This window comes from Stegostoma tigrinum, chromosome 12 (genome assembly GCF_030684315.1).
Source record: "Stegostoma tigrinum isolate sSteTig4 chromosome 12, sSteTig4.hap1, whole genome shotgun sequence".
Taxonomy (NCBI): Eukaryota; Metazoa; Chordata; class Chondrichthyes; order Orectolobiformes; family Stegostomatidae; genus Stegostoma; species Stegostoma tigrinum.
The window spans coordinates 58,788,026-58,812,129 of NC_081365.1; positions in this window are offsets into that span (position 1 = coordinate 58,788,026).

Here is a 24,104-nt window from a genome sequence, read left to right on the forward strand (position 1 = left end):
ATATTGTGCCCGGAGATCTAGCACCAACGACATGGGTAGGAAGAGAGATGGGGATTTAAGGTAGAAATTCAGGGAGCTAGGATGGAAGTTGAGAGCTAGGACGAACAGAGTTGTTGTCTCTGGTTTGTTGCCTGTGCCATGTGCTAGTGAGGAGAGGAATAGGGAGAGAGAGGAGTTGAACACGTGGCTACAGGGATGGTGCAGGAGGGAGGGTTTTGGATTCTTGGATAATTAGGGATCTTTCTGGGGTAGGTGGGACCCCTACAAGCAAGATGGTCTTCACCTGAACCAGAGGGCTACTGATATCCTGGGGGGGAAATTTGCTAAGGCTGTTCGGGTGGGTTTAAAATAATTCAGCAGGGGGATGGGCACCAAAATTGTAGTTTGACTATAGAAAAGGTTGAGAGTAGGGTGGTCCGAAATAAAGTTTCAGGGAAGCAAGATGGCACCGGCAAGCAAGAAGTTGGTTTGAAGTGTGTCTACTTCAATGCCAGGAGCGTCCAGAATAAGGTGGGTGAATTTGCAGCATGGGTTAGTACCTGGGACTTCGATGTTGTGGCCATTTCGGAGCCATGGATAGAGCGGGGACAGGAATGGTTGTTGCAGGTTCCAGGATTTAGATGTTTCAGCAAGAGCAGAGAAGATGGTAAAAGAGGCGGAGGTGTGGCATTGTTGGTCAAGGACAGTATTACAGTTGCAGAAAGGATGTTTGGGGACTCGTCAACTGAGGTAGTATGGGCTGAGGTTAGAAACAGAAAAGGAGAGGTCACCCTGTTGGGAGTTTTCTATAGGCCTCTGAATAGTTCCAGAGATGTAGAGGAAAGGATAGCAAAGATGATTCGCGATAGGAGTGAGAGAGACAGGGTAGTTGTCATGGGGGACTTCAACTTTCCAAATGTTGACTGGGAACACTATAGTTAGAGTAATATAGATGGGTCAGTTTTTGTCCATTGTGTGCAGGAGGGCTTCCTGACACAGTATGTAGATAGGCCAACAAGGGGGCGAAGCCACATTAGATTTGGTACTGGGTAATAAGCCTGGCCAGGTGTTAGATTTGGAAGTAGGTGAGCACTTTGGTGATGGCAATCACAATTCTGTTATGTTTACTTTAGTGATGGAAAGGGATAGGAGTATACCACCGGGCAAGAGTTATAGCTGGGAGAAAGGCAATTGTGATGAGATTAGGCAAGATTTAGGGAGCATAGGATGGGGAAGGAAACTGCAGGGGATGGGCACATTAGAAATGTGGAGCTTATTCAAGGAAAAGCTCCTGTGTGTCCAAGAAAAGTATGTACCTGTCAGGCAAGGAAAAAGCTGTAGAGTGCGGGAGCTGTGGTTTACAAAGGAGGTGGAATCTCTGGTCAAGAGGAAGAAGACTTATGTTAGGATGAGATGTGAAGGCTCAGTTAGGGCACTTGAGGGCTACAAGGTAGCCAGGAAAGACCTAAAGAGAGAGCTCAGAAGAGCCAGGAGGAGACATGAGAAGTTGTTGACGGACAGGATCAGGGTAAACCCAAAGGCTTTCTATAGGTATTTAAGGAATAAAAGAATGACGAAAGTAAGATTAGGCCCAATCAAGGATAGTAGTGGTAAGTTGTGTGTGGAGTCAGATGAGATAGGGGAAGTGCTAAATGAATATTTTTCAACACTATTCACTCTAGAAAATGACAATGTTGTCGAGGTGAATACTGAGATACAGGCTACTAGACTAGGTGGGATTGAGGTTCACAAGGAAGAGGTATTAGAAATCCTTCAGAGGGTGAAGATAGATAAGCCCCCTGGGCCAGATGGGATTTATCCTCGGATCTTCTGGGAAGCCAGGGAGGAGATTGCCAAGCCTTTGGCATTGATCTTTAACTTGTCATTGTCTACAGGAATAGTGCCAGATGACTGGAGAATAGCAAATGTGGTTCCCCTGTTCAAGAAGGGGAGTAGAGACAACCCTGGTAATTATAGACCAGTGAGCATTACCTCAGTTGTTGGTAAAGTGTTGGAAAAGGTTATAAGGGATAGGATTTATAATCATCTAGAAAAGAATAAATTGATTAGGGATAGTCAGCATGGTTTTGTGAAGGGAAGGTCGTGCCTCACAAACTTTATTGAGTTCTTTGAGAAGGTGACCAAACAGGTAGATGAGAGTAAACCGGTTGATGTGGTGTATATAGATTTCAACAAGGCGTTCGATAAGGTTCCCCACAATAGGCTATTGTACAAAATGCGGAGGAATGGAATTGTGGGAGATATAGTAGTTTGGATCGGAAATTGGCTTGCTGAAAGAAGACAGAGGGTGGTAGTTGATGGGAAATGTTCATCCTGGAGACCAGTTACTAGTGGTGTACTGCAAGGGTCAGTGTTGGGTCCACTGCTGTTTGTCATTTTTATAAATGACCTGGATGAGGGCGTAGAAGGATGGGTTAGTAAATTTGCAGACGACACTAAGTTCGGTGGAGTTGTGGATAGTGACGAGGGATGCTATAGGTTGCAGAGAGACATAGATAAGCTGCAGAGCTGGTCTGAGAGGTGGCAAATGGAGTTTAATGCAGACAGGTATGAGGTGATGCACTTTGGTAGGAGTAACTGGAAGGCAAAGTACAGGGCTAATGGTGAGATTCTTAGTAGTGTAGATGAGCAGAGAGATCTCGGTGTCTATGTACACAGATCCTTGAAAGTTGCCACCCAGGTTGACAGGGCTGTTAAGAAGGCATACAGTGTTTTAGCTTTTATTAATAGAGGGATCGAGTTCCGGAACCAAGAGGTTATGGTGAAGCTGTACAAACCTCTGGTGCGGCCGGACTTGGAGTATTGGGTACAGTTCTGGTCACCGCATTATAAGAAGGATGTGGAAGCTTTGAAAAGGGTACAGAGGGAGATTTACTAGGATGTTGCCTGGTATGGAGGGAAGGTCTTACGAGGAAAAGCTGAGGGACTTGAGGCTTTTCTCATAAGAGAGAAGAAGGTTGAGAGGTGACTTAATTGAAACATATAAAATAATCAGAGGGTTAGATAGGGTGGATAGGGAGAGACTTTTTCCTAGGATGGTGACGGCGAGCACGAGGGGGCTTAGCTTTAAATCGAGGGGTGAAAGATATAGGACAGATGTCAGAGGTAGTTTCTTTACTCAGAGAGTAGTAAGGGAATGGAACGCTTTGCCTGCAACGGTAGTAGATTCACCAACTTTAGGTACATTTGAGGCGTCATTGGATAAGCATATGGACTTACATGGAATAGTGTAAGTTAGATGGGCTTGAGATCGGTATGACAGGTCGACACAATATTGAGGGCCAAAAGGCCTGTACTGTGCTGTAATGTTCTATGTTCTAAAGTGCCTAATCACTTGAGTCCTGGAGCTGATCTGGGCCAAGAATTTAAGAATGAAAGCAAGATGGTGCATTAAAATGGTGAGCAACTGGAAGGTCAAGCTCATCTTCTCTGACTGACCAGAGGTATCTGGCAAACTGATCACCAATTTTTTTTTCCTGTCCTGCTATTGTAGAGGAGGATATGCTGTGAATAGTGAATACAGTAGTTCATATTGAAAGAAACCCAAGTAAATTGTGGCTTTACCTGCAAAAAAAGATGTTTGGAAATTTTCACAGTGCGAGGTAGGTGGTAAAAGAACAATGTTACATCTTGTATGATAACTTTGAAGGTGCCATTGAAGGGGGAAGTGACGTTAGGGCTGATAGAAGAATGGATCACAGTGCAATGGACAGTGTATTTCTTTATAAATGCTGACAGGGGAGGGGAGAATGTATTCAGAGGTAACACATGCTAGAGGTGGCAGAAACGATCAAAGGTCCTTTCAATACATAGACTGGTAGTTTGGAAATTGAGACACAAGGAATCCTATTGCTGTTGTGGGAGGGACGAGAAGGAGCGAAGACAGAAGTGTGAGAACTTGGTCAGAAAGTAAAGGTCACTCACTATCAAGGTTGAGGGGGAGGAATCCTTTTTTGAAAAAAAAGGAAGACATTTTGCAAACACATTTGTGGAGGGTAGCATTAGTGAAACAGATGCAATGGAGATAGAGAAACTGGCAGAATAGATGAGAACTGAAACAAGAAGCAGGATGTAAAGAATGGTAAATGAAGTGGCCATGGGATTCATTATATTTGTAATGCATACTAGTTGAAAACCAATCTCTCAAAATTGAGACTGACAAATTAAGGAAGGGAAGAGCCAGAGGTGGATCAGGTAAAGGAGAGAGAGAAGGTTAGAAATTGGAGGCACAGTTGACTGTCCCAGTTCCAGATGAGATCGGGAAGTGGCAAAGACTAATGGTGAAAGATTTGAGGCTGACAGCCTGAGTAGGAATGGAAATGTCCACAAATCTCACATCCATGTCGACATATCTGGAACCTGTGCAGGGCATGCCTTTTATTTGGAGGAAGTGAGAAAAGTTAAAGAAGAAATTGTTGAAAGAGACAACAAGCTCAGCCAGGAACAGTGTGATGGTGGTGGCTTGGGACTGTTTGGGCCTCACATAAAAGCAGCAACGGATATTCTTCAGACTTTGACAATGAAGCAGTCAAGGGATTGGACATAATGAAGTGGAGGTGGTTACAGCCAGGAAACTGGATATTATTGAAATGCATGTGGCATCAGAAGAACTGTGAATGGGGGTGGGAAGAGACAGGACAAGGGGAGAAATAATTTAAACAAGATAGAAAGAAATAAGCAAAATGGAGTGGGTTGAGATGATGGAACCTGTGTGTAGATTTTAGAAAGAAGGTAGAATCATGTTGTAGGTTTTGGGGAAGCTGTAGAGGGAAGGTCTCACAAGCAGATGAGGTCATTAATAAATCATTGCATCCAGGATTGTCAATGATCAATGGCGGGATCTTGATCAAGGAAGAGGTAGGAAGATACACCCAAGAGTTAGTGCTCAGCCTCTGCAAAACAGAGGTCAGACCAATAAATGACAATAGCACCTCCTGTGTCAGCACATTTGATAACAAAGTCAGGATTAGATCTGAGAGAACAGAGCACAGTAAGTTCAGAGGAAGACAGATTACAGTGGGTAAGGGGAGCAGAGAAATTGAGGTAGCCAATATGATGGCAACTGTCCTTGACAAAAAAAAAATCAAGAGTTGGTAAAAACCCAGATTAGGAGATAAGGTGAAGGGAGACTATTGGAGATAGAGCATGGAAAAAGCACCTGGGCAATGAAATGGGCGTGAAGGCAAAGATATTAAAAGACAGTGCAAATTCTTGCTGTGCCTCAAATTTTTTGAGGTGGGCATGATAAATGATAAAACTGAGTCCCTTGTTCAGCACAAATCATTAAACATTGGAGAACAGAAGATCTCAGCGTAGAGCAAATGCATGATGAGAAGTGGAATTAGTATTGTGGATGGGTCTGAGACAGCAGGATGGGAGGTACACGTGTGTTTTTGGAAACTGTGCTCCCTAACGTGAAAGTGCTTACTTCCATCAGACCTATTGACCCTTTTTTTAATTTGCTATGTCAAGCTGGAAAATAAATGTTGCTTAAATGAATTACATGAGTTGCCATGATGTCTGAATAAAATAATTGAGTCCTCTGTTACAGCAATTAAGTGTCATCAAAGTCCTCTTCATAGATTGAAGTAAATAAAAGAGATTTCATTAATAATTCTGAACTAACAATCAACACAAGTACATGACTCATGTTTTACGAATGGGGCACACTGTGGATTTAGCTGAGTTTCTTAAATTCTCTGAAGTAACAAATACATTCACGTATTACTTCATATGCTATTTTAATTTTATGCTCAAATAGAGAAAGATAATACTAAAGAAATTACTAGCGATTACTACTAACAAGACTCATTGTTGGGGAGTTATTTTTAATGATAACAAGAGTCAAACTTAATTGTTCTTCTGTCGTAATTGTAACATTCTGCCAATGGGTCAGTTGCTTAAGGTCAGAAAGATTCCAGGTTTAATTCCCAATTTGTGCTGAACTAACTGATCATATAGAGGACAATAAGCAAGATCTTGAAATGATCAGTGCCCCTCAGTTAGGAAAGAGTTAAGTGGCAAAAGTCAAAGAGATAGAATATGTAGGGTGAGTCTCTCCTGATCTCTATGACGGAAGAACCTGAATTCTCATTCTTTGTATAAAACATTGCCCAAAACATGGGACATGATCTTCAAAGAGCTAAAAGTCTGCTACTCCATTTGTTTAAGTCTCTTGATAAGAGAGAGCAACTGTTTATAATCCTCTAAATCCAAGATCTTAAACAACTGAGACTGAAAATCCAATGCATCCTTTCTAAGGAGGAAAGGAACCACAAGGCAATTTAAAGCAGCCTTGCAAGGCATGTCTTAGCTCTCACAACCATGGATTAGCATGAACAGATTCTGAAAATCTGTTGGCATCTCAGATTTTAAAATCATACTTTGGGCGGGAATGCAATGGATAGAAAATACAAATTTCAAGACTATAAAGAAAAGACTTCTTATACTTCAGACTTTGTGCTTGCTTTCTTTCTTTCTCAAACTAGTGTCAGTATTACCTGGTGTACAATAACTATAAAATACATCTGTCAGTAATTAAAGTCATACTAAATAAAATAAAAGTATTGGTGGCCATCTTGTGGCGCAATGGTTGCATCCCAACCCTTGGGCCAAGAGGACCGTGATAATGTCCCACCTGCTCCAGAGGCGTGTAATAACATCTCTGAACAGGTTGACTAGAAGTATACTTCAATTAAAACAAAAATGAAAATAAATGTATTCAACTAAAATTGTCTCGCTTACTTGTACAGACCCAGAAGGAAAGTAAGTTATTTATAATGACAATGAATGATAATCTAATTGTAGTGATCATAATGAGGTCAGCCAGGTGGCCCTCATAGAATGAGTTCCCTGATTGGACCAGATTAACAGGCCCAATCAGGGAGCCCTGGCTGACAGATATAAATCAGACTATCAGAGGTTCTCTTCATTTGGGGAGCTGGCTCTAAGGAAGTCAGACAAGTGTCAAATTCTTAGATCATAAAATGTGAGGCTGGATGAACACAGCAGGCCAAACAGCATCTCAGGAGCACAAAAGCTGACGTTTCGGGCCTAGACCCTTCATCAAAGTGTCAAATTCTTTGCATGTTTAAATAAAGGGTGACATGGTAACTGGATACCCCCACCTCTGAGGAGTTATTTCACTAATGTTATTGTGAATTAGTAACATTGCTGTTCATTGAATCATGTCTAGCATTCCAAGTGTCATGTTTGACAAAAAGAGGCAGGGCTTTCTGCATTAAATGTTGTGTCTGAGTGGGCCTTAGTTACAAAAGAAACTGCGAAGATGAACAGAATGTAATCCATTGTTTTGACTGAATGAGGATCACCACTTCCTTTGGATAAGCAAGGTCTTGATCGAATTTAAGACACAAATTTAGTTGTAAATTTATCCAAACAATTATCAGAAAATGTACAATTATTCACTGAATGTGGAGACTTCTTGAGACAAATGATTAGTAAAAACAGGAAATGTGAGTGAATGAATAAAGATTGTGAAAGAACTGGCGTCAATGAAGCGTTGGATGTGAGACAAGGTTGAACCATGCATGTTAATTAGGACAGCGATGATATCGGTAGACCAAATTCACACTATTTTCAACTGCATACCAGCTGAAAGGTCACTTATCATTAAGTCACGTTTCGTTTTCATGCACAAAAGTCAATGGTGTCACTGATTGCATGCAGATCAGAGTTTTCACTGGAAGCTATTGTTACTTTAAGTTTCTTGGAAAATGTCGCATGCTGCATGATATTTTCTGAAAAGTGTATGAATGATTGTGGAGTATAAAATACAGTGAATTAGATTTTGGGAACTCTAATTTTTGATTGTTACCTTTTGTTGCAAGACACTGCAGTCAGTCTTTAGGTTTATTCCTATGTTGAGCAATCATATGTACACCAGGGGATTGATTCTACTGTTTAGTGTCGTGCATGATGCTTGCTGCATCTCATTAAACCTGGGGCACAATAAATTAACTGCATTTAATAAGTGATTCAAGCCATTGATTAAATGTGCGATCCCAACAGCTGCAAAATGAAAAAACATGTCATAGTTTTTGTCCAATTAGTGATCCTACTTGCCATTTGGAAAGGAATACAATTTGTTATATTATCATTGTAGAGAAAGGTCATAGATTTTAACCCATGTCTTAACAGCCTATTGTTGCTGAAGTTAAAAAAGGTACTGATTGACATCTTGTCAGCTGTTGATTGGCATCACTCTGGAGAGTTGACTAAATGCCCACTTTATCTTGGACATAGTAGTTTGGAAGCATACTTAGAAAGGAGGAAAGAAAGGGTGCTTGTATGTTCTGCTTCTACCATTTACCTAAATGTTTGGAAGGATGAGAGGAAACAAGGAATTGATTAGATTGACAAATATGACAACCAATTTCTTGATGGCAAAGCCTCTCAAACAGACCAGAACAACAGGAGCCAGGGTCTCAGCTTGTGAATCAGGTGAAAGATAATACCAATGATAATGTATGATTTACTCACTGCTGTACGCATCCATAAACCTAGATTATGTGCTGAGGTCTCTGGAGTAGAGCTTGAATTCATGACTTCCCTACCAAGGGCTGAGTGCAATCTAAGCCAAATGAACTGCTTCTCCCAGCCCATTTATCACATCCAGTAACAAATTGCAAGTTGAATTTATGGTGTGAACAGGGAGTTGTTACATGGAGAAAAGGTGCTAGCCTACAATTACCTATCACTCAGCTTGCTCAGAAGGGAGTCAGCTTAACACAAGGCATTTTTCTTCAGTGTTTTTCAGACAACAGTGTAAATTAAACAAACAATCATGAATGAACCTGATTTCTAACACAGGATTTGGATTCTTTGGATTTCACAGTTGTTGTCACATTGCAAGATTTCTTTTATTGGTTCTTACATCTTGAAAGGAAATGCCAGTCTGACAGTTGAAGATATTTTGAGGATTTGCATAACTGCTTGATAATGCTGTTTGAATGTAAGGTATAGATTAGAGATAATAGTTTAGGATGAGGAACAGGAGGGATTGGATTTGAAGCTAAACTTGGAGACTATAAATCATCAAGGGTATGCACTTTTTCAAAAATTGATGGGTGGGGAGAATTAGTGCAGCAGGATGAAATATGATTAAGTAAGTTTTGTAAATGCTCAGATGAAGGTAGTTATGGAAAATCCATGATAATAAGAGTCAGACAATTTTTGTGGTGAAAATTGACATGGGTCTGAGGGTGATTTTGAATCAGGAGCTCATTTTATACCAAGTGAATTTTCATTCCGTTGTCTCAAGATAGGCCAGGTGAAAAATAAGCTGCTGATTTTCTATTGCCTGCTTAAAATACAAACCAAGAATGATTTCACCCCAACTATTTTGAAAAGTGGGAGAGCTGAATATTGTAACACACAGAAGACAGCATGTTAGGACACAAAGTTGCCAAATGGTAACTCGTGGACCAGCAAAAGTAGACAACAAATTATTGAGTTAACAAGGTATAGAGCTGGATGAACACAGCAGGACAAGCAGCATCAGAGGAGCAGGAAAGCTGATGTTTCAGGTCGAGACCCTTCTTCTTCAACAAATTATTGAGCTGTTTCATCAGCCAGTAGAAGAAAGAGGGCAGACAGGACAGAGAACAATGACAAAGACAAAGTTAAAGAGTTAAATAATCCACAACCTATTGAGTAGAAAGCTGTCAAACCACTTAAAATATCTTCTGAATAAGACAATTGCAAGACATTAGAAGAATAAACATTAAAAGAAAAAGACAAGGGCATGGGTAAAATTAGAAAAAGAATTACAGATGTTCGGAAGTCTGAATGCAAATAGTAAATGTTGGAAATAATAAGTCTATCCGTTCTTGAGTACTCTCGGTTTTTCCCGTACCCAATATATCTGCTCTTGGAAGAAATTTTTTCTGAGGTCTCAACACACCTTCCCTCCACACAGTCACAATAAAACCTACCTTACATCATCTCTTCCTGTGAAAGGAATGAATTATGAAGTGAACCAAGATCAAAATCCAGATAAGGATTGATTTATACAAAAGGAAAAATAGGCATTACAATTCCTGTAGTTTTATTAAATTAAATTGGAAGAATACTGGAAGCAAATGGCTAGTGATCATAATGGGAATGGGAAGGCAAGTCTAGAAGTGAGTGCAGATTTGTGGACCAAATGGATGGATTTGGATAAACCATCACTTCATTCGTATTTAGTCCACCTCAAGAAAAAGCACACCTCAATGAACAAATAAACAGGCAACTTAATCAAAGGAATTCTCACATGGAAGGAGAGTGCCTGGCGCTGTGCTTTTGGTGTATAAGATAAATAAACAAGTGTTACATCTGCTACAGCTGAATGTTGAAGTGAGGATGAATGAACTAATGAATTTTAGACGGGAGGAGAGGAAAGTGCACTTATTTTCCAACTGCATGTTGGAACTTACTTTTCGTTTGTTTCTTCTTATTGTGATAGAATGTTATGGCATGCAACTGCTCCTTGTATCCCCATATGTTGGTTACCTAATGTGCATTTTATCATTTTCAGTTCTGATTCTGGATGAGAGCAATGTTTTATGTTTGGAAATACCATCTCAGCTCTAGAAAGTAATACCTTATCCTTACAAATCTTGTTTAAAATTTTTAAGCTTTTCTTGGTACTACCAGTTATATACTTGTCTGTTCTGAGCATATGTGCTTTGTGAACCAAGAAGATAATCTGCTGATTGATCTGGCCCTCTCAATTTATACAATGATCCATTCCTGTTGACCTGTGGCTGCTTATTACTATTTTTGATTTTTCTGGACTTGGCTTTGAATGGCTACTATGAACAGCTGTTAGTCAACTTGCAGCACTGCCTGAGGTTTTCTCATTTACACTTATCAGTATTTTGTCACACCCATCCCAGGGTTTGAACATTCAAACCATACATATCTCTTTGAAAGCTACTCTGGGCTCTTTATAAATTCTGCTCGAACTCAAACTCCCACGAATGAATAATGTACTGTTTTTCTACCATGAATTCACCCCCTGAAAAGAGTGGTAACTGCACCACAAGGTGTCCCATGTGAAGCAGTAAATGCTGTATCAATCAACACCTTCAAATGGAACTGGATAAACATTTGGCAAAGAACATTAAGGAGTATCAGAATAAATATAAATTGAAATAGCCAAATGCTGTGTGGAGCACATTGCATCGAAAATAGAAATGTCACATTAAAGTAATGATTCTCCTCTGGGACTAATTAAACTTTTCACATTGTTCAAGGCTTCCTCTGTCTTTTGACATTTTGTGCTAAAGTATAGCAGCTTCATGTTCTACTGCTGCAAAAGAAACACTTTGTTTTCCTCTCAAGGAAAATGAATAATTCGATTCTTAAAATCTGACCTTTTTTTAATCTGGGATGGTTCAATAAGAACATATAACATTAGTTTAATTAAATATAAATGAGACACTATAAGAATCCAATAATACATGATTCTAGCCAAATGAACTTCCAACTATCTAATTCCATTTTCTGGGGAAGAAAGCTTAGGCAAAGTTGTTATTTTTCAGAACCCTTTTTGTCAAAACAATTGCTGCAGTTGGTAGCATTCTGTCAAGTTTGCCTTTGACCTTTCAATCTGATTTATTCCTTTGTTTGTAGTAGGACTGAGACCTAAGGTCCTTGAGCATTCTCATCCAAATCACATTGTTTTCCGGGATCTATGTGTCCTAAAACATTGTTGACATAACAGAGGAAAGGTACAATTGCTCTGTCATTAACTCCTCCTGCTACTGCATGAAGAGTTGATTTCTATCTGGAAGTGTTCTGGTGCAGTGACTTTTCTATCCTAACTTCGTGTTCAAATATCTTTCCATTTTCTTCCCCTTAGTTGATGACTTTCATTTTATCAATGTGAACAGAAAGTCAGTATTCTGCTTTCTTCTGTTTCTGCATCTAGGAAATGATAACATAACTTTAATGTCCTGTAAGTTTTCTCTCTATCTTGTTCTAATTCTATTTTTTGTGCTTTCTATATCTTGCTGCTGATGATAGCATTACCATCATGTTTTCTTTTTAATTTCAGGTTCGTGTTGAAGCACTGCAAGTGATTCTGAAGGTTGGTAGTGTTCATCGGTGTTTAAAAGAGAATTCTGAAATTGCTTTCTGGGGAAGATCGACTGATCGGTGACTATTGCTTTTCAGCACATCACATCATATCTCTTCAATTTCATATTTTTTGGAAGTATTATAGAGTCAGTGAGACAGAGAGTGCAAACACAAACCCTTCAGTCCAATTTGTCCATTCAAGCTAAGTTTCCAAAACTCAACTAGTACCATTTGCCTGCATTTGGCCACATCCCTCTAAACTTTTCCTATTCATGTACCGTTCCAAATGTTTAACTGTATCTGTGTCTACAACTTCCTCTGGCAGTTCATTCCACATTTGAACCACCATCTGTGTGAAAATGTTGCCTTTCTGGTCATTTTTAAATCTTTCTCCATGCCCTGCAGTTTTGATTTCCTCTGGCTGAAGGAAGAGATCTTTGCTATGCACCTTGTCTGTGCCCCTCATGATTTTATAAGCCTCAACGTCCTACGCTCCAGTGAAACATGTCCCAGCCTATTCAGCCTCTCCTTATAACTTAAACACTGCAGTCCCAGAAACATCCTATGTTGCTCTCTCATGATCCTTTCCAATTAGAGCTCGTAAGTGGAGAATTCATTTGCAGAGAGTACTTTGAGTTGACAGTTACATTTTTTTTCCTTCTGATGATTGAATTCACTGTGCTCAGTTAGCACATTTAATTGATTCTACAGAAGCAGTATACAGGGCTGAGATTGGCTCGAAGGAGGGAAATGGGAGTCTGATCTGTTTTTGGGTCAGAAATCCACGTCCATGATGGGAAACTGATTTGAGTTCTAATTTTCACAGGAGCGTGCCTTTCATTGAAAAGAAGCAAGATTCATATACAAGGACACTGAGAACCCTCTGCAACACTGAGATCTGCAATCTCTCACCAGTTGGATAATACTGGTTTACTCTTTTGTCTTCCTGTCAAAATAGACTGAATGTAGGCTGGAGAAGTCTGAGAATCCACAGAATTGTTAAAGTGCAGGAGAAGGCCATTCAGCCCTTCATATCTCACTGGGTCTTTGAATGAGCATTATGACTCAGTGCCATTCTCCTGCCTTTTCCCTGAAAACCTGCACATTGGATGATTATTTAAATAAGCATTCAATGCCCTCTTGAACACTTCATGAACCTCTCGCCACTACACTTCCACACACTGCATTCCAGACCCTAACCACTTGCTGAGTGAAATATTTCTCTCATAGCAGATTTGCTTCTTTGGCAAATTGCCTTGTCCTCTATCTTTTTGTGAGAGAAAACAGTTTCTTCCTTTCTAATCAGTCCACCTCTCTCAGGATTTTGAAAATTTCCTTGAAGTCTTCTCTCAGCTTTCTCTCTAATAAAAACACTCCTGTTTTCTCAAATCGAACCTCACAATTGAGGTTTCTCATCTCTGGAACAATTCTTGTAAACCTCTTCTACACTATCATCATTGAGTTTACATCCTTCCTGTCATGTAGCGCATAAAACTATACACTACACATCACCTGAAATCTAACTGGAGACTTATACAAGTTCAATATCACCATTCTGCTCCTGTACTCTGTCTCTGTTAATAAAGCTGAGAAAGCCATGCTGGCTCTTCCTTGTCAACCCATTGATCCATAATTGACTTTTAATTCTATCCTAAATAGTTACAAGAAGACCTCCAAGACTAAAATTAAACTGACTGGTCTAAACCTTGTGCACCTGTCTGTATTTTGAGCTGTGCAAAATATATGCCAGTGGGGCTCCTGAATGGAACAAAAGCAGAAATTGCTGGAGAAATTGAACAGGCCTGGCAGCAGCTGTGGAAAGAAAGCAGAGTTAAGTGTTTTGACCCTAAAAAAAGAGCAAAATTAGGCAATTTTCCTCTTCAGATCTGCTCTGCCACTTGATCACGGCTGTGATGTTTCTCTGTCCTTTTCTCCTGCCCTCTCCCCATAACACTTGATCTCCTTACTAATCAAGAACCTGTCTATCTCTGTCTTAAATACACTCAACGACTTGGCCTCCGAAGCCTTCTGAACCAGTAGTTCCACAGATTTAACCACCCTCTGGATGAAGAAAGTTCTCCTCACCTCAGTTCAAAAGGGTCATCCCTTCACCCTGAGGCTGGGGCCTCAGGCCTCATCTCTCCTACTCATGGGAACATCTTCTCCACTTCTACACTATCCAGGCCTCTCAGTATTTTTCAGCTTGTGTGTTCCATGTCACTGACTTCACTGTGCTTTTGTTGTTGCAGTGCAAGAATTACCCTCTCTGCAGTTCATTCACTAAGCTGGCCCTATGCTTCACCCACTTCATAACATTGCTGCTGGGCTTCACTGGCCATTTGCTTTTGTCCTGCCAGTGTAGTTTCTTCCGGCCACTATGCAGGATTGTTAATTGCGGGTTGTTTACAGAAATTAGTCCACATCCATACCATTGAACATCAAGAAACTTTCTGAAATATAATTATACACAGGAGTTGGTACAGAAAACATCTTTTGAACTCTATTGACTTGGATCGTAGTTATATGTGATCAGATGTCATGATGCCTTAACTGTTGATGCACGTGCTTGGTATGAGACTCAGTTTAAAATGTCTTAAGGAAATTTTTTAGAATAAGCGAAATAAATCGATGTTTAGCCACTAGGGACAAACACAATATACAGAAATAATGGTTTTGTTTGTGTCTAGTCTGGACTTTTTTTAACGAGAGTAGAAGATGCAAGTATTTGATCCTTTATTATTCATGGAGGGCAGAATCACTAAGAAAAGGCTACATTAAATTGGTTTCCAGTTATTTGATCAGCTACAGAAATATTTAAGTAGCCGCACATCAATGAATCAAAGCAAAACTTTATACTCCTATCACATCTAATTCAGCAATCAGACAACTGCCGGAAGGCTCCCAAACAGCCTCATCCTCAACAATGACAGAGACCAGAAGATGAATCAAATGCAGAAATTGTTGGAAAAGTTCAACAGGTCTGGCAGCATCTATGAAGAGAAACCAGAGTTAATGTTTTGGGCCTGGTAACCCTTCCTCATAACTAAAGATGAATGTTTGAAGTAATGGATCATGAAGAAGTGGATGGATTAAAATGCTGAGCAAATGTTCTTTGTCAACCTTCTCCTTATCTTCCCATCATACATACAAGCGTATAAATTAAGGCCAGGTGTTGGCCATTTGGCCTTTCAACCCTGTTTTGTCATTCATAAAGATCATGGCTAATCTGTTTGTGGCGACAACTCCATACTCCGACCTACCCTTGATGATCTTTGACCCTCTTGTTAGGGCTGTACCCACCACTGCCTTTAAATATTTCAATGACACTGCCTCCAATGATCTCTGGGAAAGAGTGTTCAGAAGATTCTCAAACCTTTGAGATTTTGCTTATTTTGTTTTACTCATCTCTGGCTGATACAAGAGACGTGCTTATATCATGTTTAAACTATGTCTCCTGGTTCTCGTCTCCTCTCCCTAAAATTAAGCATCCTTTCATTATCCACAATGTTAATTCCCCTCAGGATCTTATGTCTTAATAAGATCACCTGTCATATTTTTAAACTCCAGTGGATACAAGTCCAGTCTGTTTAACCTTTCTTCACACAAAACCACCACCAATGGCCAATTAATTTGGTTCATTCCACATAACATGAAGAAATTGCTGTGTACACTGTGCGCACGAGGACAAGGAGTTCTGACAGCATTCACTAGTGCTGAGAAGCTGTGTAGCAGAGCTAGCTGATCCCTAGTCATGTTGTTTCAGTGCAGCTATGTTATTAACACCTACCTGACAATCAAAGATTTCCCATCATACTGCATGACCTCAATAAAATACCAATATTTTTATTGACTGTTGCTTGCAGCAATCTTGCTCACTTTCTTGTCACTTTACACATTGCTTTCATTGCTCTGGGCCCTTACTCCTGAGATGCAGAATTTTTTAAACTGTCATTCAGTGGTGAAATCCAATTATTTTGCCCTGTGGAATTAAACACAACCTTTAGCTTCAAATGTAATAGCTGGTTCACCTAAATCCGATACAAATAGTTTAAAAGTCTTTGGATAAGTTGGGCAAATGACATTCTGATGCTTTTCATAGCTGCAGCCTTTTATGCTTTAACAAACAAATCTTTTTTAACCTTAAACATCTCTTAACCAAACGTTGCACGTATTCCTGTTGACCATGTCAATTGAAATAATTGAATCTGCCCATAGAAATAGCTCTTCATTAATTCTAGAATCACAAAATAGAAAATATTTCCAATCAGAAAAGGACAAATAACAGTTTGATTTAGAGTGATAAAGTCATAGGGTTTGTTTCCATACCGTACAGCTCTTCGATCCAACCCTGTCCATGCCTGACCAGATATCCCAAACAAATCTAGTCCCATTTGCCAACTCTTGACCCTTGTCCCTCCAAGCCATTCCCATTCATGTATCCAACCAGATGCCTTTTAAATACTGTATTGTACCAGCCTCCACAACTTCCTCAGGCAGCTCATTCCACACATGCACCACATTCTGCATGAAATTGTTGCCCCTGAGGCCCCTTTTAAATCTTTCTCCTCTTGCCTTAAACCGGTGCCCTCTAGTTTTTGACTCCCTTTCCCAAGGGAAAAGACATTGCCTATTTACCCCTCCATGCTCCTCATGATTTTATAAACTTCTATAAAGGCCACCCCTCAGCTTCCGATGCTCCAAGGGAAATAGGCCCAGCCTACTCAACGTCTCCCTGTAGCTCAAACCCTCTGATCCTGGCAATACGTTTGTCAATCTTTTCTGAATTCTTTCAAGTTTAACAACATCCTTTCCATTGCAGGACGATCAGAATTGAACACGGTATTCCAAAATTGGCCTAACCAATGTCCTGTTCAGCTGCAACATGACCTTCCAACTCCTATACTCAATACACTGTCCAGTAAAGACAAGTACACTAAACACTTCCTTCATTATCCGATCTACCCATGTCTGCACTTTTATGGAACTATGAACCTGCACTCTGAGTTCTCTTTGTTCAGCAACGCCCTTCAGGACCTTACCATTAAGTGTATAAGTCCTGCCCTCATTTGTCTTTACAAAATACAGCACCTCACATTTATCTAAATTAAACTCCATCTGCCAATCCCTGGGACCTTGATCCGATGGGCCAATGGGCCCATTGTACTCTGAGGTAACCTTCTTGGCCGTCTCCTACACCTCCAATTTTGGTGTCACCTGCAAACTTATTAACCATACCTCCCATGTTCACATTCAAATCATTTATATAAAAATGATGAAAAAGAGCAAACCCAGCACCTACCCTTGTAGCATGCCGCTGATCACATGCCTCCAATCTGAAAAGCAATCCTCCACCACCACCCTCTTCCTGCCAGTTCATATTCCAAACAGCTAGTTCTCCCCCATGCCATGTGATCTAATGTTGCTAATCCGTCTATCATGCGGAATCTTGTTGAATACCTTGCGGAAGTCCATACAGATAATACAAATACCTCAGCAAGGCGCCTAGCAATCACTCCCTTGCTTTTCCACAGAGTTCTTGGGTCCACCTGATCAGATCCTGGAGATTTATGTGCCTTTATGCATTTTAAAATGACCAGCACCTCCTCCTCTGTAATATGGCCATTTTTTGAGATGACGCCATTTATTTCCCCATTTCCCTGGCCGCAGTAACCACTGGTGCAAAGTACTCATTTAGAATTTCCACATGTAGGTGGTCTTGCTGATCTTTAAGGGGCCATTTTCTCTCCCCTTTTTAACCTTTTGTCCTCAATGTATTTGTAGAATCCCTCAGAATTCTCCTTAATGCTATTTGCCAAAGCTACCTCTTGTCCCCTTGTTGCCTTCCTAACATTCCTCTGAAGTATACTCCTACTGCATTTACACTCTTCAAGGGATTCACTCAACCTCAGCTGCCTATAATTGACATTTGCTTCCTTCTTCTACTTGAACAAAATCTCAATTTCTCTAGTCATCCAGTATTCCCTACACCGACCAGCCTTTCTCTTCACCCCAACAGGAACATATTGTCTCTGGACTGTTGTTAACTCTGGGTAATGCAAGATGGAGGAGCTGAGTGATCCGAGATGGAGGAACTGGGTAATACAAGATGGATGATGGGAAAAAATTGAGGCAGTAGGAGCTGCTTCTTTTCTGAGGTCTTTTCGGCCTTGGAGTTAATTGACTTGAATTCTAGCAAGTAATTACTGTTTTGTACACTGTTGCATTGTTTTGGAACTTTTGAGAAAAAAGAATCAAAACAATGGCACTTTAAAAAGGACGAAGAGAGACCAAGGTAGTGACTAAGTGGGAAGTAAATCAAATGGAAAAATAAACCAGTACAGCTGTCTGACCCAGCACGAATCTGCACAGCTGACTGCCTCTGCTGTTTGGTTTCAAGTATCTCTGGACATCAGAATTAATCTGAACAAAAAAAATCACTGTCGAGAGCAATCCTCCTAACTGTGCCTCTCAAACCCTCTGTCTTTGAACTTTTTTGCAGATCACCAATTGCTGCCCATCTCCATGTTACTTTTCATGATATCTGCTCATTTGCAAATGTTGATTTCTGTGACCTTACAATGGATGGTTGTGTTGCCATCCTGGCATTGACAGAAAGGCTGACTTAAATTTAATGCAGATAGCAATGTGGTACAATGAGATTCATGCAAATTGATATAGCTGATTGCAGTGCTTTGATACCAGTACGAGAAAAAAAAACAAACAAACAGTCTAAAGTAAGCCTGGAAAGAGAGAGGCCTTAGAAACTGCACTAGAGAGTTGTATGTGAGAGCCTATAATGTATTGATGTAAATATTGCAGTGTTAGAGTATATAAGAATTTGGAGAGCCTTACTTAGAAATAAAGAACAAATAGCTTCAGGGAGAATGTATGTGCAGACACCTGTAACCAAAGATACTCTTATATTGCAGGTGGCAGTGTTTACTTAAGGCACAACATAAAACACATGGTGCCCAGCTCTTCAGCAACAAAATCTTCAAGCCCCAGGCCTAAATTTCCAGAGTTCCAGTGGAATAAAGTGTCTAGCTAAATGTGTGAACCCTGCCATCAGTGTTCACAGCTTCCTAAGATAATGTAACTATATATTGCTGAGAGCTATCCTGAGATCTATTTGCCAGTCAAAGGTTGTCAACTCTGCAGTACAGTCATCAGGAGTGATGGCCAAAGCTGATATTTGTACACAGGAGAGCGATAGATCCTTCCGAATCTGGTATTTGGGGATAGATGGGTTCACAGGAAAGGGTTGTTGGACAGGTAGGGGAGAGGTTAGGCAGCTAGACCCAGGAGTGCCTTCCTGCAGGAACACCTCCTGCCTAATGCCCTTTCCCTTGATTAGGTACCAAGTGCCTGTGAATGTAGAAAGCCACAAGAAGATCCAATAGGCTCTTACACCCCCAGCTATGTGCTGGATGGCTTCCCTGAATGAGCTATGTCCTGCCCAGATGAATACCTGCAGTGTGGGAACAGGGCCTTAAAGGTTTTCTTGGTTGGCCTCTAGGCAGGAGGGCCACTTGTAAGCCTTCCTGGCCATGGCTTAATAATAGATAGTCGGCGAGGTGCTGTAGTCCATCTCACACCTTCCTACTCTACAGATCAGCCAAGATCTCACTGAATGATGGAAACAAGAAAAGCTCAAGGAAATGAACTATTCCTGTTCCTATATTCCTCTATTGCTATTACACATTCTGATCCATCTTCCAACTCATCTCTAGGAGCATCATTATATTCCAATATAGTTCATCCTTACATGGATAGAAACACCTCATCACTTGTCAAAGTTTATTTTTCCATCACCTGCTTCTGTTCAAACAATCACAGTGACAGAATCAATCTTAGCATAATTCAAGTTGATTAACCTCTTCAAAACATTTATTCTCAATCCTTGCACCACCAGAAACACTTTCTCACGATTCACTCTATCCAGGTCCCTCCTGATTTTGAATAACTGCTGTATCTCCTTTCAGTTTTCCACAGTACAGAGAGAACAGCCCCAGCTTTAAAAACCTGTTCCATAACAAAAGCTTTTCATCCCTGGAACCTCCTGATTTTGTACATAATCTTCTACTTACAGTCTTCCACCTTGGTCTTATCCTTTACTATCTTTGTAACCATCTCCAGTCCTTCACCCTTCTAAATCTCTGCACTCCTCCAATTCTCCCATTCTATGCATTCCTGACTTATAACATTCCACCATTGGCTGTCAACATCCAGCTGCTTAGGAGATAAACTCAAATTTCTTGACTAAACATGTATGATTTTAATATTTCTCTTTTATAATAGTTTTTGAAGTCTGGTTCCTTAACCAAGCTTTCCATCATCTATTTTAGTATCTTCTAATGGCACTGATTGTCAGATTGTGTTTGTCTTATGAATCAATTTGTACTTTTTTCTTGTTTTGTGCTAATTTGACTGGTTTTCATGGTTTTGCCCTCACTAACTCTGTAACCTCCTCCAGGCTGACAGTGCTCACCTCTCCAACTCTGTGTACCCAGCTAATTGTGGCTTCTTGGCTGCCTCCCTGATCCCTTTTCACGTCTGGCAGTGACCGTGCTTGCAGCTGCCTATGCCAACTTTCTTGAACACAGCCTTTTTAAAATTCCTCCGCCTTAGCTGAACACTTGCCAACTCTCAACATCTATTCCTTTGTGTGAGATGCAATTTTTTACTTATAACTTTGTTTAGCACATCTGAAAGACATTCCATTTCAATGCTACTATATATACAGGGGAATTCTTATTTCACACTGAGAGGCCAGCCATTCTTCCAGGACAATGTTGTTGGAGTATCCAAAATACTCAACAAAACACAGACTGAAATTTAAGCATGAGCTAATAAAGGTTTAACATATTCATATGGCATTTCTCTGTCCACCATTAATGACAGAGGTTTTTGAAGCTTTGCTTAAATGGAGGGGGAAGCAAAGAAATATCACACAAATATAGCAAGTGTTGAACTATTAGTGGCAACAATGGTTAGTGGTCTGAAAGGATCACAGACTGGAGACAGTTTTCTGATGCAGCAAGTTTTTAAAGTGACAGCAATGTTTTTGATGGTATAAAGATGTTCACAAACAGTTTTTGCAGACTACATTGAAACAGTTGTCCATAGTGAGTGGAAGTTTCAATCTCACGATGTTCAGAGCAAGTTTTCACAGCTGTGGGAAAATACCGATTAAGTATAGTATTTCTCAAGAGGATCCAATTAAATCAAGCTACTTTCAGTTTTGGATCAATTAGATCAGCTGCCCACATAGGTGAAGCTCAAAAGCTGGCACGCACAGCTGAACACTGTGCCAAAACCAACAAGAGAACAGCAACATGATAATGCTTTAATCAACTTTCCTGAGAAGGAGAAAAGGGATGTTTGGCACAGAACCACAGATTCTCATGAGATAATTATATCCCAGTGAGATGTTATACCCACCTATTAACAATTTCACTCCACCACTAATTATTCCATGGCAGCAATATGGTTCATTGCTGTGAGGAGAGCCTTATTCTGCTCGGTTAAACTCAAGTAAACAAATCCGCAGGATGGTTAGTTGGGGAGAGATGATGATACAGGAACAAAATGTGACATTTGAAAGATAGAGGGAGGGAAACATTTATACTGGCTGAAAGTGATTGAGTGTAATGAAATTGGTCCTGTTCAACAGAAGGATGATTAAATTATAAAAGCTGAATGTAGATACAGTCTGGGCGCTAACTGAGGCTGACCAATGAATCTTGGAAAGAAGCCAATTCATGTGTTCGTGAGCCAGCAGTAGCCATATTGTGGAGGCAGATGGAGTTGCTCTGTTACATAGAAGGACAAGGAAGACTCTGTCAGAATTCAAATAAGGCAAAATTAGAGTGAGTGGTGACCCTCTGGTGTGAGGTAGCGCTGAGAAGATAGCAGCCCTTAACCTTTGCAGAGCACGGGAGATCATTGATCTTCTTGGGACATTGCTGGGCGTCCCTTTTCACTTGAGATACAGCACCAACCCATGTTGCAATTTTCTTCCAGGCTGGCTAGGTCTATTATTGCAGCCTCCTTTGCCAGACAGCACAGAGGAGGACTGGTTTCTCCTCTTCATCACCCTATCCATGACCATCTCCAGATCCCTGGCCCAGAAGCAAGATCTAGCTTGCCTTTCCTCTGCCACATTTCCAGTAACTGCAAGGTGAGGGGTTCTTCCTTGCTTTCAGAGTTTGAAATGGTGTGCAGCTGGGCTTTAGGCATGGGGTCAGTGGTATGTGTGCTGCAATCTTTCACCAGTGGCAAACACAACCAACTCCATAAGACCATAAGACATAGGAGTGGAAGTAAGGCCATTCGGCCCATCAAGTCCACTCCGCCATTTAGATCATGGCTGATGGGCATTTCAACTCCACTTCCCTGCACTCTCCCCGTAGCCCGTGATTCCTTCTGAGATCAAGAATTTGTCGATCTCTGCCTTGAAGGCATCCAACGGCCTGGCTTCCACTGCACTCTGCGGCAATGAATTCCACAAGCCCACCACTTTCTGGCTGAAGAAATGTCCTCTCATTTCAGTTTTAAATTTACCTCCTCTAATTTTAAGGCTGTGCCCACAGGTCCTAGTCTCCCAGCCTAACGGAAACAACTTCCTAGTGTCCACCCCTTCTAAACCATACATCATCTTGTAAGTTTCTATTAGATCTCCCCTCAACCTTCTAAACTCTAATGAGTACAATCCCAGGATCCTTAGTCATTCATCATACGCTAAACCTACCATTCCAGCGATCATCCGTGTGAATCTCCGCTGGACACGCTCTAGGGCTAGTATTGTTGTGCAACTTCTAGAGAAATACAACCAACACCTTTATTATGAAGTGAAAAGTAGAATATCAGACGAGAAAATCCTTTCATTGCACACTAGATGCCATACACTTTAAATGTAACATTCAGCCATTCATTTTCCATGTTGAACACCAATGGTGGTAATGGCCAGGCATGATCCCAACATGATGTGCCATGGATAAAGTCTTTAGGATATTCATGGCCAGTAATAAAAGGCAAGGGCTCCCCTTTTTACAGAACTTTTATTTTAATTTTGCAAATAAATGAAATAAACTTCCACATTAAGCATTAACAAATTGTGAAGAGCTATGTTTCAGTGGAATTATGCATCTAATAACAATGCTGTTGAAGACCATTTCCCCAGTTGTGCCAACCTTAGAGGAGATATTCGATCATAGCACTTGACTTTAACAACAATTATAGTTGCAACATCCCACAGCCACCAAGCTTGCCAGAAGGCTTTTCTAACCTATGTGACCTCAATAAAACTGTTCACATGGGAATATTCTCTCTAATATGGTTAAATCCCAGTAGACTTGTGAGTACAGTGTTGAGAGACAGCTTAAAAATCAATACTGTGCTTTTTTATAACGTAGTGGTAATTTTGCCTGATAAAAATTCTTGTTATCTAGAAAGTATATGGAGCCTCATCTGCAAAATTGTATTTTAAGTTGTACAAAGTAAGTGGATTGAGTATATGAGTATTATGCTTTTTTTAAAAATCAAGATTATAGAATAGGCATCAAATAAGCTCATTGGATCAGGCAGGTAAATCTGTCAGAAGCAAACCAGTTACCATAACCGTATTAGATTTTGCCTTTGTAAATGGATATTTGAACACAATCCCTCTTCCTTAAGAGTTCAATTGAAAAGCTAGTTTAATTTTATTGCTTATGACTTGTTTTATGCACAAACACCAACGTCTTTTCTTCATGTATCTTCTGTTAATTGGCCCAGTCCTCGCCATCATCGGAAATGCAATAATCTTTTAAAGAATTTCAACTTACAGTGACAGTTTATAGAAACTGCATAGATTTTGCTGATGATAATTTTTCACCTGGTTAGAGGATTAAAGTGGTTATGCTTTGTGATTTGTAGCCAAGCCCACCTACCTCCAGCCTGAACTTCCCAAAATATTTTTCTAAGCCAGCAGTGTTGCATACTAATGAATGAATGAATGTCAAAGTCAAAACACTTTT